Source organism: Schistocerca nitens, chromosome 12 (genome assembly GCF_023898315.1).
Source record: "Schistocerca nitens isolate TAMUIC-IGC-003100 chromosome 12, iqSchNite1.1, whole genome shotgun sequence".
NCBI lineage: Eukaryota > Metazoa > Arthropoda > Insecta > Orthoptera > Acrididae > Schistocerca > Schistocerca nitens.
This window is the reverse complement of record NC_064625.1, coordinates 186,949,790-186,971,775: the sequence shown is the minus strand read 5'-3', so window position 1 is coordinate 186,971,775 and position 21,986 is coordinate 186,949,790.

Sequence of the window (21,986 nt, the reverse complement as noted above, 5' to 3'; positions counted from 1 at the left end):
TGTGCTTTGGGCGGCTCCTGGGAGACCAGTATTGGATTCCGATGCTCCAGTGCAGGTTTACTGTATCCCTTGGACCTTCACATTGACAATGAAGCACAGAAATCGCATCGGAATTGAATATAAAAGACACAGTGCCGACTTAAGTGCAAGAAGAGTGAATCTTCTCAGAGTTTGTGGTTGGAGCGGCTCCTGAGAGACCAGTATTAGATTCCGATGCACCAGTGCAGGTTTACGCTATCCCTTGGACCTTCACATTGACGATGAAACACAGAAATCGCATCGGAATTGAATATAAAAGACACAGTGCCGACTTAAGTACAAGAAGAGTGAGTCTGCTAAGAGTTTGTGGTTTGAGCGGCTCCTGGTAGACCAGTATCGGATTCCGATGCACCAGTGCAGGTTCACTCTACCCCTTGGACCGTCACATTGACAATGAAACACAGAAATCGCATCGGAATTTAATATAAAAGGCACAGTGCCGACTTAAGTACAAGAAGAGTGAGTCTCCTAAGAGTTTATGGTTTGAGTGGCTCCTGGGAGAGCAGTATTAGATTCCGATGCACCAGTGCAGGTTAACTGTATATCTTGGACCTTCCATTGACAATGAAACACAGAAATCGCATCGGAATTGAATATAAAAGACACAGTGCCGACTTAAGTACAAGAAGAGTGAGTCTCCTAAGAGTTTGTGCTTTGAGCGGGTCCTGGGAGACCAGTATTGGATTCCGATGCACCAGTGCAGGTTTACTGTATCCCTTGGACCTTCACATTGACAATGAAACACAGAAATCGCATCGGAATTGAATATAAAAGGCACAATGCCGACTTATGTACAAGAAGAGTGAGTCTCCTAAGAGTTTGTGGTTTGAGCGGCGCCTGGGAGACCAGTATTAGATTCCGATGCACCAGTGCATGTTTACTCTATCCCTTGGACCTTCACATTGACGATGAAACACAGAAATCGCATCGGAATTGAATATAAATGGCACAGTGCCGACTTCAGTACAAGAAGAGTGAGTCTCCTAAGAGTTTGTGGTTTGAGCGGCTCCTGGGAGACCAGTATTGGATTCCGATGCACCAGTGCAGTTTTACTGTATCCCTTGGACCTTCACATTGACGATGAAACACAGAAATCGCATCGGAATTGAATATAAAAGGCACAGTGCCGACTTAAGTACAAGAAGAGTGAGTCTCCTAAGAGTTTGTGGTTTGAGCGGCTCCTGGGAGACCAGTATTAGATTCCGATGGACCAGTGCAGGTTTACTGTATCCCTTCGACGTTCACATTGACAATGAAACACAGAAATCGCATCGGAATTGAATATAAAACACACAGTGTCGACCTAAGTACAAGAAGAGTGAGTATCCTAAGAGTTTGTGCTTTGGGCGGCTCCTGGGAGACCAGTATTGGATTCCGATGCACCAGTGCAGGTTTACTCTATCCTTTGGACCGACACATTGACAATGAAACACAGAAATCGCATCGGAATTGAATATAAAAGACACAGTGCCGACATAAGTACAAGAAGAGTGTCTCCTAAGAGTTTGTGGTTTGGGCGGCTCCTGGGAGACCAGTATTGGATTCCGATGCACCAGTGCAGGTTTACTGTATCCCTTGGACCGTCACATTGACAATGAAACACAGAAATCGCATCGGAATTGAATATAAAAGGCACAATGCCGACTTAAGTACAAGAAGAGTGAATCTTCTCAGAGTTTGTGCTTTTGGCGGCTCCTGGGAGACCAGTATTGGATTCCGATGCACCAGTGCAGGTTTACTGTATCCCTTGGACCTTCAAATTGACAATGAAACACAGAAATCGCATCGGAATTGAATATAAAAGACACAGTGCCGACTTAAGTATAAGAAGAGTGAGTCTCCTAAGAGTTTGTGGTTTGAGCGGCTCCTGGGAGACCAGTATTGGATTCCGATGCACCAGTGCAGGTTTACTGTATCCCTTGGACCTTCACATTGACGATGAAACACAGAAATCGCATCGGAATTGAATATAAAAGGCACAGTGCCGACTTAAGTACAAGAAGAGTGAATCTTCTCAGAGTTTGTGCTTTGGGCGGCTCCTGGGAGACCAGTATTGGATTCCGATGCACCAGTGCAGGTTTACTGTATCCCTTGGACCTTCACATTGACGATGAAACACAGAAATCGCATCGGAATTGAATATAGAAGGCACAATGCCGACTTAAGTACAAGAAGAGTGAATCTTCTCAGAGTTTGTGCTTTGGGCGGCTCCTGGGAGACTAGTATTGGATTCCGATGCACCAGTGCAGGTTTACGGTATCCCTTGGACCTTCACATTGACAATGAAACACAGAAATCGCATCGGAATTGAATATAAAAGACACAGTGCCGACTTAAGTACAGGAAGAGTGAGACTCCTAAGAGTTTGTGTTTTGGGCGGCTCCTGGGAGACTAGTATTGGATTCCGATGCACCAGTGCAGGTTTACGGTATCCTTTGGACCGTCACATTGACAATGAAACACAGAAATCGCATCGGAATTGAATATAAAAGACACAGTGCCGACTTAAGTACAAGAAGAGTGAGTCTCCTAAGAGTTTGTGGTTTGGGCTGCTCCTGGGAGACCAGTATTGGATTCCGATGCACCAGTGCAGGTTTACTGTATCCCTTGGACCGTCACATTGACAATGAAACACAGAAATCGCATCGGAATTGAATATAAAAGGCACAATGCCGACTTAAGTACAAGAAGAGTGAATCTTCTCAGAGTTTGTGCTTTGGGCGGCTCCTGGGAGACCAGTATTGGATTCCGATGCACCAGTGCAGGTTTACTGTATCCCTTGGACCTTCACATTGACAATGAAACACAGAAATCGCATCGGAATTGAATATAAAAGACACAGTGCCGACTTAAGTATAAGAAGAGTGAGTCTCCTAAGAGTTTGTGCTTTGGCCGGCTCCTGGGAGACCAGTATTGGATTCCGATGCACCAGTGCAGGTTTACTGTATCCCTTGGACCTTCACATTGACAATGAAACACAGAAATCGCATCGGAATTGAATATAAAAGACACGGTGCCGACTTAAGTACAAGAAGAGTGAGTCTCCTAAGAGTTTGTGGTTTGAGCGGCTCCTGGGAGAACAGTATTGGATTCCGATGCACCAGTGCAGGTTTACTGTATCTCTTGGACCTTCACATTGACGATGAAACACAGAAATCTCATCGGAATTGAATATAAAAGGCACAGTGCCGACTTAAGTACAAGAAGAGTGAATCTTCTCAGAGTTTGTGCTTTGGGCGGCTCCTGGGAGACCAGTATTGGATTCCGATGCACCAGTGCAGGTTTACTGTATCCCTTGGACTTCACATTGACAATGAAACACAGAAATCGCATCGGAATTGAATATAAAAGGCACAATGTCGACTTAAGTACAAGAAGAGTGAATCTTCTCAGAGTTTGTGCTTTGGGCGGCTCCTGGGAGACCAGTATTGGATTCCGATGCACCAGTGCAGGTTTACTGTATCCCTTGGACCTTCACATTGACAATGAAACACAGAAATCTCATCGGAATTGAATATAAAAGACACAGTGCCGACTTAAGTACAAGAAGAGTGAGTCTCCTAAGAGTTTGTGGTTTGAGCGGCTCCTGGGAGACCAGTATAGGATTCCGATGCACCAGTGCAGGTTTACTATATCCCTTGGACCTTCACATTGACGATGAAACACAGAAATCGCATCGGAATTGAATATAAAAGGCACAGTGCCGAGTTAAGTACAAGAAGAGTGAATCTTCTCAGAGTATGTGCTTTGGGCGGCTCCTGGGAGACCAGTATTGGATTCCGATGCACAAGTGCAGGTTTACTGTATCCCTTGGACCTTCACATTGACGATGAAACACAGAAATCGCATTGGAATTGAATATAAAAGGCACAATGCCGACTTAAGTACAAGAACAGTGAATCTTCTCAGAGTTTGTGCTTTTGGGCGGCTCCTGGGAGACTAGTATTGGATTCCGATGCACCATTGCAGTTTTACGGTATCCCTTGGACCTTCACATTGACAATGAAACACAGAAATCGCATTGGAATATAATATAAAAGACACAGTGCCGACTTAAGTACAAGGAGAGTGAGTCTCCTAAGAGTTTGTGGTTTGAGCGGCTCCTGTGAGACCAGTATTGGATTCCGATGCACCAGTGCAGGTTTACTGTATCCCTTGGACCTTCACATTGACGATGAAACACAGAAATCGCATCGTAATTGAATATAAAAGGCACAGTGCCGACTTAAGTACAAGAAGAGTGAATCTTCTCAGAGTTTGTGCTTTGGGCGGCTCCTGGGAGACCAGTATTGGATTCCGATGCACCAGTGCAGGTTTACTGTATCCCTTGGACCTTCACATTGACGTTGAAACACAGAAATCGCATCGGAATTGAATATAAAAGGCACAGTGCCGACTTAAGTACAAGAAGAGTGAATCTTCTCAGAGTTTGTGCTTTGGGCGGCTCCTGGGAGACCAGTATTGGATTCCGATGCACCAGTGCAGGTTTACTGTATCCCTTGGACCTTCACATTGACAATGAAACACAGAAATCGCATCGGAATTGAATATAAAAGCACAATGCCGACTTAAGTACAAGAACAGTGAATCTTCTCAGAGTTAGTGCTTTGGGCGGCTCCTGGGAGACCAGTATGGGATTCCGATGCACCAGTGCAGGTTTACTGTATCCCTTGGACCTTCACATTGACAATGAAACACAGAAATCGCATCGGAATTGAATATAAAAGACACAGTGCCGACATAAGTACAAGAAGGGTGAGTCTCCTAAGAGTTTGTGGTTTGAGCGGCTCCTGGGAGACCAGTATTGGATTCCGATGCACCAGTGCAGGTTTACTGTATCCCTTGGACCTTCACATTGACGATGAAACACAGAAATCGCATCGGAATTGAATATAAAAGGCACAGTGCCGACTTAAGTACAAGAAGAGTGAATCTTCTCAGAGTTTGTGCTTTGGGTGGCTCCTGGGAGACCAGTATGGGATTCCGATGCACCAGTGCAGGTTTACTGTATCCCGTAGACCTTCACATTGACAATGAAACACAGAAATCGCATCGGAATTGAATATAAAAGGCACAATGCCGACTTAAGTTCAAGAAGAGTGAATCTTCTCAGAGTTTGTGCTTTGGGCGGCTCCTGGGAGACCAGTATTGGATTTCGATGCACCAGTGCAGGTTTACTGTATCCCTTGGACCTTCACATTGACAATGAAACACAGAAATCGCATCGGAATTGAATATAAAAGAAAAAGTGCCGACTTAAGTACAAGAAGAGTGAGTCTCCTAAGAGTTTGTGGTTTGAGCGGCTCCTGGGAGACCAGTATTGGATTCCGATGCACCAGTGCAGGATTACTGTATCCCTTGGACCTTCACATTGACGATGAAACACAGAAATCGCATCGGAATTGAATATAAAAGGCACAGTGCCGACTTAAGTACAACAAGAGTGAATCTTCTCAGAGTTTGTGCTTATGGCGGCTCCTGGGAGACGAGTATTGGATTCCGATGCACCAGTGCAGGTTTACTGTATCCCTTGGACCTTCACATTGACAATGAAACACAGAAAACGCATCGGAATTGAATATAAAAGACACAGTGCCGACTTAAGTACAAGAAGAGTGAGTCTGCTAAGAGTTTGTGCTTTGAGCGGCTCCTGGGAGACCAGTATTGGATTCCGATGCACCAGTGCAGGTTTACTGTATCCCTTGGACCTTCACATTGACGATGAAACACAGAAATCGCATCGGAATTGAATATAAAAGGCACAGTGCCGACTTAGGTACAAGAAGAGTGAATCTTCTCAGAGTTTGTGCTTTGGGCGGCTCCTGGGAGACCAGTATTGGATTCCGATGCACCAGTGCAGGTTTACTGTATCCCTTGGACCTTCACATTGACAATGAAACACAGAAATCGCATCGGAATTGAATATAAAAGGCACAATGCCAACTTAAGTACAAGAAGAGTGAATCTTCTCAGAGTTTGTGCTTTGGGCGGCTCCTGGGAGACCAGTATTGGATTCCGATGCACCAGTGCATGTTTACTGTATCCTTGGACCTTCACATTGACGATGAAACACAGAAATCTCATCGGAATTGAATATACAAGGCACAATGCCGACTTAAGTACAAGAAGAGTGAGTCTCCTGAGAGTTTGTGGTTTGAGCGGCTCCTGGGAGACCAGTATTGGGTTCCGATGCACCAGTGCAGGTTTTCTGTATCCCTTGGACCTTCACATTGACAATGAAACACAGAAATCGCATCGGAATTGAATATAAAAGACACAGTGCCGACTTAAGTACAAGAAGAGTGAATCTTCTCAGAGTTTGTGCTTTGAGCGTCTCCTGGGAGACCAGTATTGGATTCCGATGCACCAGTGCAGGTTTACTGTATCCCTTGGACCTTCACATTGACAATGAAACACAGAAATTGCATCGGAATTGAATATAAAAGACACCGTGCCGACTTAAGTACAAGAAGAGTGAGTCTCCTAAGAGTTTGTGGTTTGAGCGGCTCCTGGGAGTCCAGTTTTGGATTCCGATGCATTAGTGCAGGTTTACTGTATCCCTTGGACCTTCACATTGACGATGAAACACAGAAATAGCATCGGAATTGAATATAAAAGGCACAGTGCCGACTTAAGTACAAGAAGAGTGAATCTTCTCAGAGTTTGTGCTTTGGGCGGCTCCTGGGAGACCAGTATTGGTTTCCGATGCACCAGTGCAGGTTTACTGTATCCGTTGGACCTTCACATTGACAATGAAACACAGAAATCGAATCGGAATTGAATATAAAAGACACAGTGCCGACTTAAGTACAAGAAGAGTGAGTCTCCTAAGAGTTTGTGGTTTGAGCGGCTCCTGGGAGACCAGTATTGGATTCCGATGCACCAGTGCAGGTTTACTGTATCCCTTGGACCTTCACATTGACGATGAAACACAGAAATCGCATCGGAATTGAATATAAAAGGCACAGTGCCGACTTAAGTACAAGAAGAGTGAGTCTCCTAAGAGTTTGTGGTTTGAGCGGCTCCTGGGAGACCAGTATTGGATACCGATGCACCAGTGCAGGTTTACTGTATCCCCTGGACCTTCACATTGACAATGAAACACAGAAATCGTATCGGAATTGAATATAAAAGACACAGTGCCGACTTAAGTACAAGAAGAGTGAGTCTCCTAAGAGTTTGTGGTTTTCAGCGGCTCCTGGGAGACCAGTATTGGATTCCGATGCACCAGTGCAGGTTTACTGTATCCCCTGGACCTTCACATTGACAATGAAACACAGAAATCGCATCGGAATTGAATATAAAAGACACAGTGCCGTCTTAAGTACAAGAAGAGTGAGTCTCCTAAGAGTTTGTGGTTTGAGCGGCTCCTGGGAGACCAGTATTGGATTCCGATGCACCAGTGCAGGTTTACTGTATCCCTTGGACCTTCACATCGACGATGGAACACAGAAATCGCATAGGAATTGAATATAAAAAGCACAGTGCCGACTTAAGTACAAGAAGAGTGAATCGTCTCAGAGTTTGTGCTTTGGGCGGCTCCTGGGAGACCAGTATTGGATTCCGATGCACCAGTGCAGGTTTACTGTATCCCTTGGACCTTCACATTGACAATGAAACACAGAAATCGCATCGGAATTGAATATAAAAGGCACAGTGCCGACTTAAGTACAAGAAGAGTGAGTCTCCTAAGAGTTTGTGGTTTGAGCGGCTCCTGGGAGACCAGTATTGGATTCCGATGCACCAGTGCATGTTTACTGTATCCTTGGACCTTCAAATTGACGATGAAACACAGAAATCTCATCGGAATTGAATATAAAAGGCACAATGCCGACTTAAGTACAAGAAGAGTGAGTCTCCTGAGAGTTTGTGGTTTGAGCGGCTCCTGGGAGACCAGTATTGGGTTCCGATGTACCAGTGCAGGTTTACTGTATCCCTTGGACCTTAACATTGATAATGAAACACAGAAATCGCATCGGAATTGAATATAAAAGACACAGTGCCGACTTAAGTACAAGAAGAGTGAATCTTCTCAGAGTTTGTGCTTTGAGCGTCTCCTGGGAGACCAGTATTGGATTCCGATGCACCAGTGCAGGTTTACTGTATCCCTTGGACCTTCACATTGACAATGAAACACAGAAATCGCATCGGAATTGAATATAAAAGGCACAGTGCCGACTTAAGTACAAGAAGAGTGAGTCTCCTAAGAGTTTGTGGTTTGAGCGGCTCGTGGGAGACCAGTATAGGATTCCGATGCACCAGTGCAGGTTTACTGTATCCCTTGTACCTTCAAATTGACGATAAAACACAGAAATCGCATCGGAATTGAATATAAAAGACACAGTGCCGTCATAAGTAAAAGAAGAGTGTGTCTCCTAAGAGTTTGTGGTTTGAGCGACTCCTGGGAGACCAGTATTGTATTCCGATGTACCAGTGCAGGTTTACTGTATCCCTTGGACCTTCACATTGACGATGAAACACAGAAATCGCATCGGAATTGAATATAAAAGGCACAGTGCCGACTTAAGTACAAGAAGAGTGAATCTTCTCAGAGTTTGTGCTTTGGGCGGCTCCTGGGAGACCAGTATGCGATGCACCAGTGCAGGTTTACTGTATCCCTTAGACCTTCACATTGACAATGAAACACAGAAATCGCATCGGAATTGAATATAAAAGGCACAATGCCGACTTAAGTAGAAGAAGAGTGAATCTTCTCAGAGTTTGTGCTTTGGGCGGCTCCTGGGAGACCAGTATTGGATTCCGATGCACCAGTGCAGGTTTACTGTATCCCTTGGACCTTCACATTGACAATGAAAAACAGAAATCGCATCGGAATTGAATATAAAAGACACAGTGCCGACTTAAGTACAAGAAGAGTGAGTCTCCTAAGAGTTTGTGGTTTGAGCGGCTCCTGGGAGACCAGTATTGGATTCCGATGCACCAGTGCAGGATTACTGTATCCCTTGGACCTTCACATTGACGATGAAACACAGAAATCGCATCGGAATTGAATATAAAAGGCACAGTGCCGACTTAAGTACAAGAAGAGTGAATCTTCTCAGAGTTTGTGCTTTGGGCGGCTCCTGGGAGACCAGTATTGGATTCCGATGCACCAGTGCAGGTTTACTGTATCCCTTGGACCTTCACATTGACAATGAAACACAGAAAACGCATCGGAATTGAATATAAAAGACACAATGCCGACTTAAGTACAAGAAGAGTGAGTCTCCTAAGAATTTGTGGTTTGAGCGGCTCCTGGGAGACCAGTATTGGATTCCGATGCACCAGTGCAGGTTTACTGTATCCCGTGGACCTTCACATTGACGGTGAAACACAGAAATCGCATCGGAATTGAATATAAAAGGCACAGTGCCGACTTAAGTACAGGAAGAGTGAATCTTCTCAGAGTTTGTGCTTTGGGCGGCTCCTGGGAGACCAGTAGTGGATTCCGATGCACCAGTGCAGGTTTACTGTATCCCTTGGACCTTCATATTGACAATGAAACACAGAAATCGCATCGGAATTGAATATAAAAGGCACAATGCCGACTTAAGTACAAGAAGAGTGAATCTTCTCAGAGTTTGTGCTTTGGGCGGCTCCTGGGAGACCAGTATTGGATTCCGATGCACCAGTGCAGGTTTACTGTATCCCTTGGACCTTCACATTGACAATGAAACACAGAAATCGCATCGGAATTGAATATAAAAGACACAGTGCCGACTTAAGTACAAGAAGAGTGAGTCTCCTAAGAGTTTGTGGTTTGAGCGGCTCCTGGGAGACCAGTATTGGATTCCGATGCACCAGTGCAGGTTTACTGTATCCCTTGGACCTTCACATTGACAATGAAACACAGAAATCGCATCGGAATTGAATATAAAAGGCACAGTGCCGACTTAAGTACAAGAAGAGTGAATCTTCTCAGAGTTTGTGCTTTGGGCGGCTCCTGGGAGACCAGTATTGGATTCCGATGCACCAGTGCAGGTTTACTGTATCCCTTGGACCTTCACATTGACAATGAAACACAGAAATCGCATCGGAATTGAATATAAAAGACACAGTGCCGACTTAAGTACAAGAAGAGTGAGTCTCCTAAGAGTTTGTGGTTTGAGCGGCTCCTGGGAGACCAGTATTGGATTCCGATGCACCAGTGCAGGTTTACTGTATCCTTGGACCTTCAAATTGACGATGAAACACAGAAATCGCATCGGAATTGAATATAAAAGGCACAATGCCGACTTAAGTACAAGAAGAGTGAGTCTCCTGAGAGTTTGTGGTTTGAGCGGCTCCTGGGAGACCAGTATTGGGTTCCGATGCACCAGTGCAGGTTTACTGTATCCCTTGGACCTTCACATTGACAATGAAACACAGAAATCGCATCGAAATTGAATATAAATGACACAGTGCCGACTTAAGTACAAGAAGAGTGAATCTTCTCAGAGTTTGTGCTTTGAGCGTCTCCTGGGAGACCTGTATTGGATTCCGATGCACCAGTGCAGGTTTACTGTATCCCTTGGACCTTCACATTGACAATGAAACACAGAAATCACATCGGAATTGATTATAAAAGGCACAGTGCCGACTTAAGTACAAGAAGAGTGAGTCTCCTAAGAGTTTGTGCTTTGAGCGGCTCCTGGGAGACCAGTATTGGATTCCGATGCACCAGTGCAGGTTTACTGTATCCCTTGGACCTTTACATGGACAATGAAACACAGAAATCGCATCGGAGTGGAATATAAAAGACACAGTGCCGACTTAAGTACAAGAAGAGTGAGTCTCCTAAGAGTTTGTGGTTTGAGCGGCTCCTGGGAGACCAGTATTGGATTCCGATGCACCAGTGCAGGTTTACTGTATCCCTTGGACCTTCACATTGACAATGAAACACAGAAATCGCATCGGAATTGAATGTAAAAGACACAGTGCCGACTTAAGTACAAGAGGAGTGAGTCTCCTAAGAGTTTGTGCTTTGAGCGGCTCCTGGGAGACCAGTATTGGATTCCGATGCACCAGTGCAGGTTTACTGTATCCCTTGGACCTTCACATTTACAATGAAACACAGAAATCGCATCGCAATTGAATATAAAAGACACTATGCCGACTTAAGTACAAGAAGAGTGAGTCTCCTAAGAGTTTGTGCTTTGAGCGGCTCCTGGGAGCCCAGTATTGGATTCCGATGCACCAGTGCAGGTTTACTGTATCCCTTGGACCTTCCCATTGACAATGAAACACAGAAATCGCATCGGAATTGAATATAAAAGGCACTGTGCCGACTTAAGTACAAGAAGAGGGAGTCTCCTAAGAGTTTGTGCTTTGAGCGGCTCCTGGGAGACCAGTATTGGATTCCGATGCACCAGTGCAGGTTTACTGTATCCCTTGGAACTTCACATTGACAATGAAACACAGAAATCGCATCGGAATTGAATATAAAAGACACAGTGCCGACTTAAGTACAAGAAGAGTGAGTCTCCTAAGAGTTTGTGGTTTGAGCGGCTCCTGGGAGACCAGTATTGGATTCCGATGCACCAGTGCAGGTTTACTGTATCCCTTGGACCTTCAAATTGACGATGAAACACAGAAATCACATCGGAATTGAATATAAAAGACACAGTGCCGACTTAAGTACAAGAAGAGTGAATCTTCTCAGAGTTTGTGCTTTGAGCGGCTCCTGGGAGACCAGTATTGGATTCCGATGCACCAATGCAATTTTACTGTATCCCTTGGACCTTCACATTGACAATGAAACACAGAAATCGCATCGGAATTGAATATAAAAGACACAGTGCCGACTTAAGTACAAGAAGAGTGAATCTCCTCAGAGTTTGTGCTTTGGGCGGCTCCTGGGAGACCAGTATTGGATTCCGATGCACCAGTGCAGGTTTACTGTATCCCTTGGACCTTCACATTGACAATGAAACACAGAAATCGCATCGGAATTGAATATAAAAGGCACAGTGCGGACTTAAGTACAAGAAGAGTGAGTCTCCTAAGAGTTTGTGGTTTGAGCGGCTCCTGGGAGACCAGTATTGGATTCCGATGCACCAGTGCAGGTTTACTGTATCCCTTGGAAATTCAAATTGACGATGAAACACAGAAATCGCATCGGAATTGAATATAAAAGGCACAGTGCCGACTTAAGTCAAGAAGAGTGAGTCTCCTAAGAGTTTGTGCTTTGAGCGGCTCCTGGGAGACCAGTATTGGATTCCGATGCACCAGTGCAGGTTTACTGTATCCCTTGGAACTTCACATTGACGATGAAACACAGAAATCGCATCGGAATTGAATATAAAAGGCACAGTGCCGACTTAAGTACAAGAAGAGTGAGTCTCCTAAGAGTTTGAGCTTTGAGCGGCTCCTGGGAGACCAGTATTGGATTCCGATGCACCAGTGCAGGTTTACTGTATCCCTTGGACCTTCACATGGACAATGAAACACAGAAATCGCATCGGAATTGAATATAAAATACACAGTGCCGACTTAAGTACAAGTAGAGTGAGTCTCCTAAGAGTTTGTGGTTTGAGCGTCTCCTGGGAGACCGGTATTGGATTCCGATGCACCAGTGCAGGTTTACTGTATCCCTTGGACGTTCACATTGACAATGAAACACAGAAATCGCATCGGAATTGAATATAAAAGACACAGTGCCGACTTAAGTACAAGAAGAGTGAGTCTCCTAAGAGTTTGTGCTTTGAGCGGCTCCTGGGAGACCAGTATTGAATTCCGATGCACCAGTGCAGGTTTACTGTATCCCTTGGACCTTCACATTGACAATGAAACACAGAAATCGCATCGGAATTGAATATAAAAGACACAGTGCCGACTTAAGTACAAGAAGAGTGAGTCTCCTAAGAGTTTGTGGTTTGAGCGGCTCCTGGGAGACCAGTATTGGATTCCGATGCACCAGTGCAGGTTTACTGTATCCTTGGACCTTCACATTGACGATGAAACACAGAAATCGCATCGGAATTGAATATAAAAGGCACAATGCCAACTTAAGTACAAGAAGAGTGAGTCTCCTAAGAGTTTGTGGTTTGAGCGGCTCCTGGGAGACCAGTATTGGGTTCCGATGCACCAGTGCAGGTTTACTGTATCCCTTGGACCTTAACATTGACAATGAAACACAGAAATCGCATCGGAATTGAATATAAAAGGCACAATGCCGACTTAAGTACAAGAAGAGTGGATCTTCTCAGAGTTAGTGCTTTGGGCGGCTCCTGGGAGACCAGTATTGGATTCCGATGCACCAGTGCAGGTTTACTGTATCCCTTGGACCTTCAAATTGACAATGAAACACAGAAATCGCATCGGAATCGAATATAAAAGGCACAATGCCGACTTAAGTACAAGAAGAGTGAATCTTCTCAGAGTTTGTGCTTTGAGCTGCTCCTGGGAGATCAGTATTGGCTTCCGATGCACCAATGCAGGTTTACTGTATCCCTTGGACCTTCACATTGACAATGAAACACAGAAATCGCATCGGAATTGAATATAAAAGACACAGTGCCGACTTAAGTACAAGAAGAGTGAATCTTCTCAGAGTTTGTGCTTTGGGCGGCTCCTGGGAGACCAGTATTGGATTCCGATGCACCAGTGCAGGTTTACTGTATCCCTTGGACCTTCACATTGACAATGAAACACAGAAATCGCATCGGAATTGAATATAAAAGGCACAGTGCGGACTTAAGTACAAGAAGAGTGAGTCTCCTAGGAGTTTGTGGTTTGAGCGGCTCCTGGGAGACCAGTACTGGATTCCGATGCACCAGTGCAGGTTTACTGAATCCCTTGGAAATTCAAATTGACGATGAAACACAGAAATCGCATCGGAATTGAATATAAAATGCACAGTGCCGACTTAAGTCAAGAAGAATGAGTCTCCTAAGAGTTTGTGCTTTTAGCGGCTCCTGGGAGACCAGTATTGGATTCCGATGCACCAGTGCAGGTCTACTGTATCCCTTGGACCTTCACATTGACAATGAAACACAGAAATCGCATCGGAATTGAATATAAAAGACACAGTGCGGACTTAAGTACAAGAAGAGTGAGTCTCCTAAGAATTTGTGGTTTGAGCGGCTCCTTGGAGAACAGTATTGGGTTCCGATGCACCAGTGCAGGATTACTGTATCCCTTGGACCTTCACATTGACGATGAAACACAGAAATCGCATCGGAATTGAATATAAAAGGCACAGTGCCGACTTAAGTACAAGAAGAGTGAATCTTCTCAGAGTTTGTGCTTTGGGCGGCTCCTGGGAGACCAATATTGGATTCCGATGCACCAGTGCAGGTTTACTGTATCCCTTGGACCTTCACATTGACGATGAAACACAGAAATCGCATCGGAATTGAATATAAAAGACACAGTGCCGACTTAAGTACAAGAAGAGTGAGTCTCCTATGAGTTTGTGCTTTGAGCGGCTCCTGGGAGACCAGTATTGAATTCCGATGCACCAGTGCAGGTTTACTGTATCCCTTGGACCTTCACATTGACAATGAAACACAGAAATCGCATCGGAATTGAATATAAAAGACACAGTGCCGAGTTAAGTACAAGAAGAGTGAGTCTCCTAAGAGTTTGTGGTTTGAGCGGCTCCTGGGAGACCAGTATTGGATTCCGATGCACCAGTGCAGGTTTACTGTATCCTTGGACCTTCAAATTGACGATGAAACACAGAAATCGCATCGGAATTGAATATAAAAGGCACAATGCCGACTTAAGTACAAGAAGAGTGAGTCTCCTAAGAGTTTGTGGTTTGAGCGGCTCCTGGGAGACCAGTATTGGATTCCGATGCACCAGTGCAGGTTTACTGTATCCCTTGGACCTTCACATTGACAATGAAACACAGAAATCGCATCGGAATTGAATATAAAGTGCACAATGCCGACTTATGTACAAGAAGAGTGGATCTTCTCAGAGTTAGTGCTTTGGGCGGCTCCTGGGAGACCAGTATTGGATTCCGATGCACCAGTGCAGGTTTACTGTATCCCTTGGACCTTCACATTGACAATGAAACACAGAAAACGCATCGGAATTGAATATAAAAGACACAGTGCCGACTTAAGTACAAGAAGAGTGAATCTTCTCAGAGTTTGTGCTTTGGGCGGCTCCTGGGAGACCAGTATTGGATTCCGATGCACCAGTGCAGGTTTACTGTATCCCTTGGACCTTCACATTGACAATGAAACACAGAAATCGCATCGGAATTGAATATAAAATGCACAATGCCGACTTATGTACAAGAAGAGTGGATCTTCTCAGAGTTAGTGCTTTGGGCGGCTCCTGGGAGACCAGTATTGGATTCCGATGCACCAGTGCAGGTTTACTGTATCCCTTGGACCTTCACATTGACGATGAAACACAGAAATCGCATCGGAATTGAATATAAAAGGCACAGTGCCGACTTAAGTACAAGAAGAGTGAATCTTCTCAGAGTTTGTGCTTTGGGCGGCTCCTGGGAGACCAGTATTGGATTCCGATGCACCAGTGCAGGTTTACTGTATCCCTTGGACCTTCACATTGACAATGAAACACAGAAATCGCATCGGAATTGAATATAAAATGCACAATGCCGACTTATGTACAAGAAGAGTGGATCTTCTCAGAGTTAGTGCTTTGGGCGGCTCCTGGGAGACCAGTATTGGATTCCGATGCACCAGTGCAGGTTTACTGTATCCCTTGGACCTTCACATTGACGATGAAACACAGAAATCGCATCGGAATTGAATATAAAAGACACAGTGCCGACTTAAGTACAAGAAGAGTGAGTCTCCTAGGAGTTTGTGGTTTGAGCGGCTCCTGGGAAACCAGTATTGGATTCCGATGCACCAGTGCAGGTTTACTGTATCCCTTGGACCTTCACATTGACAATGAAACACAGAAATCGCATCGGAATTGAATATAAAATGCACAATGCCGACTTATGTACAAGAAGAGTGAATCTTCTCAGAGTTTGTGCTTTGGGCGGCTCCTGGGAGACCAGTATTGGATTCCGATGCACCAGTGCAGGTTTACTGTATCCCTTGGACCTTCACATTGACAATGAAACACAGAAATCGCATCGGAATTGAATATAAAATGCACAATGCCGACTTATGTACAAGAAGAGTGGATCTTCTCAGAGTTAGTGCTTTCGGCGGCTCCTGGGAGACCAGTATTGGATTCCGATGCACCAGTGCAGGTTTACTGTATCCCTTGGACCTTCACATTGACAATGAAACACAGAAATCGCATCGGAATTGAATATAAAATGCACAGTGCCGACTTATGTACAAGAAGAGTGGATCTTCTCAGAGTTAGTGCTTTGGGCGGCTCCTGGGAGACCAGTATTGGATTCCGATGCACCAGTGCAGGTTTACTGTATCCCTTGGACCTTCACATTGACAATGAAACACAGAAATCGCATCGGAATTGAATATAAAAGACACAGTGCCGACTTAAGTACAAGTAGAGTGAGTCTCCTAAGAGTTTGTGGTTTGAGCGGCTCCTGGGAAACCAGTATTGGATTCCGATGCACCAGTGCAGGTTTACTGTATCCCCTGGACCTTCACATTGACAACGAAACACAGAAATCGCATCGGAATTGAATATAACAGACACAGTGCCGACTTAAGTACAAGAAGAGTGAGTCTCCTAAGAGTTTGTGGTTTGAGCGGCTCCTGGGGGACCAGTATTTAATTCCGATGCACCAGTGCTGGTTTACTGTATCCCTTGGACCTTCACATTGACGATGGAGCACAGAAATCGCATCGGAATTGAATATAAAAGACACAGTGCCGACTTAAGTACAAGAAGAGTGAGTCTCCTAAGAGTTTGTGGTTTGAGCGGCTCCTGGGAGACCAGTATTGGATTCCGATGCACCAGTGCAGGTTTACTGTATCCCTTGGACCTTCACATGGACAATGAAACACAGAAATCGCATCGGAATTGAATATAAAAGACACAGTGCCGACTTAAGTACAAGAAGTGTGAGTCTCCTAAGAGTTTGTGGTTTGAGCGGCTCCTGGGAGACCAGTATTGTATTCCGATGCACCAGTGCAGGTTTACTGTATCCTTGGACCTTCAAATTGACGATGAAACACAGAAATCGCATCGGAATTGAATATAAAAGGCACAGTGCCGACTTAAGTACAAGAAGAGTGAGTCTCCTAAGAGTTTGTGGTTTGAGCGGCTCCTGGGAGACCAGTATAGGATTCCGATGCACCAGAGCAGGTTTACTGTATCCCTTGGACCTTCAAATTGACGATGAAACACAGAAATCGCATCGGAATTGAATATAAAAGGCACAATGCCGACTTAAGTACAAGAAGAGTGAATCTTCTCAGAAATTGTGCTTTGAGCGGCTGCTGGGAGACCAGTATTGGATTCCGATGCACCAGTGCAGGTTTACTGTATCCCTTGGAAATTCAAATTGACGATGAAACACAGAAATCGCATCGGAATTGAATATAAAAGGCACAGTGCCGACTTAAGTCAAGAGAGTGAGTCTCCTAAGAGTTTGTGCTTTGAGCGTCTCCTGGCAGACCAGTATTGGATTCCGATGCACCAGTGCAGGTTTACTGTATCCCTTGGAGCTTCACATTGACGATGGAGCACAGAAATCGCATCGGAATTGAATATAAAAGGCACAGTGCCGACTTAAGTACAAGAAGAGTGAATCTTCTCAGAGTTTGTGCTTTGGGCGGCTCCTGGGAGACCAGTATTGGATTCCGATGCACCAGTGCAGGTTTACTGTATCCCTTGGACCTTCACATGGACAATGAAACACAGAAATCGCATCGGAATTGAATATAAAAGACACAGTGCCGACTTAAGTACAAGAAGTGTGAGTCTCCTAAGAGTTTGTGGTTTGAGCGGCTCCTGGGAGACCAGTATTGTATTCCGATGCACCAGTGCAGGTTTACTGTATCCTTGGACCTTCAAATTGACGATGAAACACAGAAATCGCATCGGAATTGAATATAAAAGGCACAGTGCCGACTTAAGTACAAGAAGAGTGAGTCTCCTAAGAGTTTGTGGTTTGAGCGGCTCCTGGGAGACCAGTATAGGATTCCGATGCACCAGTGCAGGTTTACTGTATCCCTTGTACCTTCAAATTGACGATGAAACACAGAAATCGCATCGCAATTGAATATAAAAGGCACAGTGCCGACTTAAGTACAAGAAGAGTGAGTCTCCTAATAGTTTGTGCTTTGAGCGGATCCTGGGAGGCCAGTATTGGATTCCGATGCACCAGTGCAGGTTTACGGTATCCCTTGGACCTTCACATTGACGATGAAACACAGAAATCGCATCGGAATTGAATATAAAAGGCACAGTACCGACTTAAGTACAAGAAGAGTGAGTCTCCTAAGAGTTTGTGCTTTGAGCGTCTCCTGGGAGACCAGTATTGGTTTCCGATGCACCAGTGCAGGTTTACTGTATCCCTTGGACCTTCACATGGACAATGAAACACAGAAATCGCATCGGAGTGGAATATAAAAGACACAGTGCCGACTTAAGTACAAGAAGAGTGAGTCTCCTGAGAGTTTGTGGTTTGAGCGGCTCCTGGGAGACCAGTATTGGGTTCCGATGCACCAGTGCAGGTTTACTGTATCCCTTGGAAATTCAAATTGACGATGAAACACAGACATCGCATCGGAATTGAATATAAAAGGCACAGTGCCGACTTAAGTCAAGAAGAGTGAGTCTCCTAAGAGTTTGTGCTTTGAGCGTCTCCTGGGAGACCAGTATTGGATTCCGATGCACCAGTGCAGGTTTACTGTATCCCTTGGAGCTTCACATTGACGATGAAGCACAGAAATCGCATCGGAATTGAATATAAAAGGCACAGTGCCGACTTAAGTACAAGAAGAGTGAATCTTCTCAGAGTTTGTGCTTTGGGCGGCTCCTGGGAGACCAGTATTGGATTCCGATGCACCAGTGCAGGTTTACTGTATCCCTTGGACCTTCACATTGACAATGAAACACAGAAATCGCATCGGAATTGAATATAAAAGACACAGTGCCGACTTAAGTTTCTAGAAGAGTGAGTCTCCTAAGAGTTTGTGGTTTGGGCGGCTCCTGGGAGACCAGTATTGTATTCCGATGCACCAGTGCAGGTTTACTGTATCCTTGGACCTTCAAATTGACGATGAAACACAGAAATCGCATCGGAATTGAATATAAAAGGCACAGTGCCGACTTAAGTACAAGACGAGTGAGTCTCCTAAGAGTTTGTGGTTTGAGCGGCTCCTGGGAGACCAGTATAGGATTCCGATGCACCAGTGCAGGTTTACTGTATCCCTTGTACCTTCAAATTGACGATGAAACACAGAAATCGCATCGGAATTGAATATAAAAGGCACAGTGCCGACTTAAGTACAAGAAGAGTGAGTCTCCTAATAGTTTGTGCTTTGAGCGGATCCTGGGAGACCAGTATTGGATTCCGATGCACCAGTGCAGGTTTACGGTATCCCTTGGACCTTCACATTGACGATGAAACACAGAAATCGCATCGGAATTGAATTTAAAAGGCACAGTGCCGACTTAAGTACAAGAAGAGTTAGTCTCCTAAGAGTTTGTGCTTTGAGCGTCTCCTGGGAGACCAGTATTGGATTCCGATGCACCAGTGCAGGTTTACTGTATCCCTTGGACCTTCACATGGACAATGAAACACAGAAATCGCATCGGAGTGGAATATAAAAGACACAGTGCCGACTTAAGTACAAGAAGAGTGAGTCTCATAAGAGTTTGTGGTTTGAGCGGCTCCTGGGAGACCAGTATTGGATTCCGATGCACCAGTGGAGGTTTACTGTATCCCTTGGACCTTCACATTGACAATGAAATACAGAAATCGCATCGGAATTGAATGTAAAAGACACAGTGCCGACTTAAGTACAAGAGGAGTGAGTCTCCTAAGAGTTTGTGGTTTGAGCGGCTCCTGGGAGACCAGTATTGGATTCCGATGCACCAGTGCAGGTTTACTGTATCCCTTGGACTTTCACATTTACAATGAAACACAGAAATCGCATCGGAATTGAATATAAAAGACACAGTGCCGACTTAAGTACAAGAAGAGTGAGTCTCCTAAGAGTTTGTGCTTTGAGCGGCTCCTGGGAGACCAGTATTCGATTCCGATGCACCAGTGCAGGTTTACTGTATCCCTTGGACCTTCACATTGACAATGAAACACAGAAATCGCATCGGAATTGAATATAAAAGACACAGTGCCGACTTAAGTACAAGAAGAGTGAGTCTCCTAATAGTTTGTGCTTTGAACGGATCCTGGGAGACCAGTATTGGATTCCGATGCAACAGTGCAGGTTTACTGTATCCCTTGGACCTTCACATTGACGATGAAACACAGAAATCGCATCGGAATTGAATATAAAAGGCACAGTGCCGACTTAAGTACAAGAAGAGTGAGTCTCCTAAGAGTTTGTGCTTTGAGCGTCTCCTGGGAGACCAGCATTGGATTCCGATGCACCAGTGCAGGTTTACTGTATCCCTTGGACCTTCACATGGACAATGAAACACAGAAATCGCATCGGAATTGAATATAAAAGACACAGTGCCGACTTAAGTACAAGAAGTGTGAGTCTCCTAAGAGTTTGTGGTTTGAGCGGCTCCTGGGAGACCAGTATTGTATTCCGATGCACCAGTGCAGGTTTACTGTATCCTTGGACCTTCAAATTGACGATGAAACACAGAAATCGCATCGGAATTGAATATAAAAGGCACAGTGCCGACTTAAGTACAAGAAGAGTGAGTCTCCTAAGAGTTTGTGGTTTGAGCGGCTCCTGGGAGACCAGTATAGGATTCCGATGCACCAGTGCAGGTTTACTGTATCCCTTGTACCTTCAAATTGACGATGAAACACAGAAATCGCATCGCAATTGAATATAAAAGGCACAGTGCCGACTTAAGTACAAGAAGAGTGAGTCTCCTAATAGTTTGTGCTTTGAGCGGATCCTGGGAGGCCAGTATTGGATTCCGATGCACCAGTGCAGGTTTACGGTATCCCTTGGACCTTCACATTGACGATGAAACACAGAAATCGCATCGGAATTGAATATAAAAGGCACAGTACCGACTTAAGTACAAGAAGAGTGAGTCTCCTAAGAGTTTGTGCTTTGAGCGTCTCCTGGGAGACCAGTATAGGTTTCCGATGCACCAGTGCAGGTTTACTGTATCCCTTGGACCTTCACATGGACAATGAAACACAGAAATCGCATCGGAGTGGAATATAAAAGACACAGTGCCGACTTAAGTACAAGAAGAGTGAGTCTCCTGAGAGTTTGTGGTTTGAGCGGCTCCTGGGAGACCAGTATTGGGTTCCGATGCACCAGTGCAGGTTTACTGTATCCCTTGGAAATTCAAATTGACGATGAAACACAGACATCGCATCGGAATTGAATATAAAAGGCACAGTGCCGACTTAAGTCAAGAAGAGTGAGTCTCCTAAGAGTTTGTGCTTTGAGCGTCTCCTGGGAGACCAGTATTGGATTCCGATGCACCAGTGCAGGTTTACTGTATCCCTTGGAGCTTCACATTGACGATGAAGCACAGAAATCGCATCGGAATTGAATATAAAAGGCACAGTGCCGACTTAAGTACAAGAAGAGTGAATCTTCTCAGAGTTTGTGCTTTGGGCGGCTCCTGGGAGACCAGTATTGGATTCCGATGCACCAGTGCAGGTTTACTGTATCCCTTGGACCTTCACATTGACAATGAAACACAGAAATCGCATCGGAATTGAATATAAAAGACACAGTGCCGACTTAAGTTTCTAGAAGAGTGAGTCTCCTAAGAGTTTGTGGTTTGGGCGGCTCCTGGGAGACCAGTATTGTATTCCGATGCACCAGTGCAGGTTTACTGTATCCTTGGACCTTCAAATTGACGATGAAACACAGAAATCGCATCGGAATTGAATATAAAAGGCACAGTGCCGACTTAAGTACAAGACGAGTGAGTCTCCT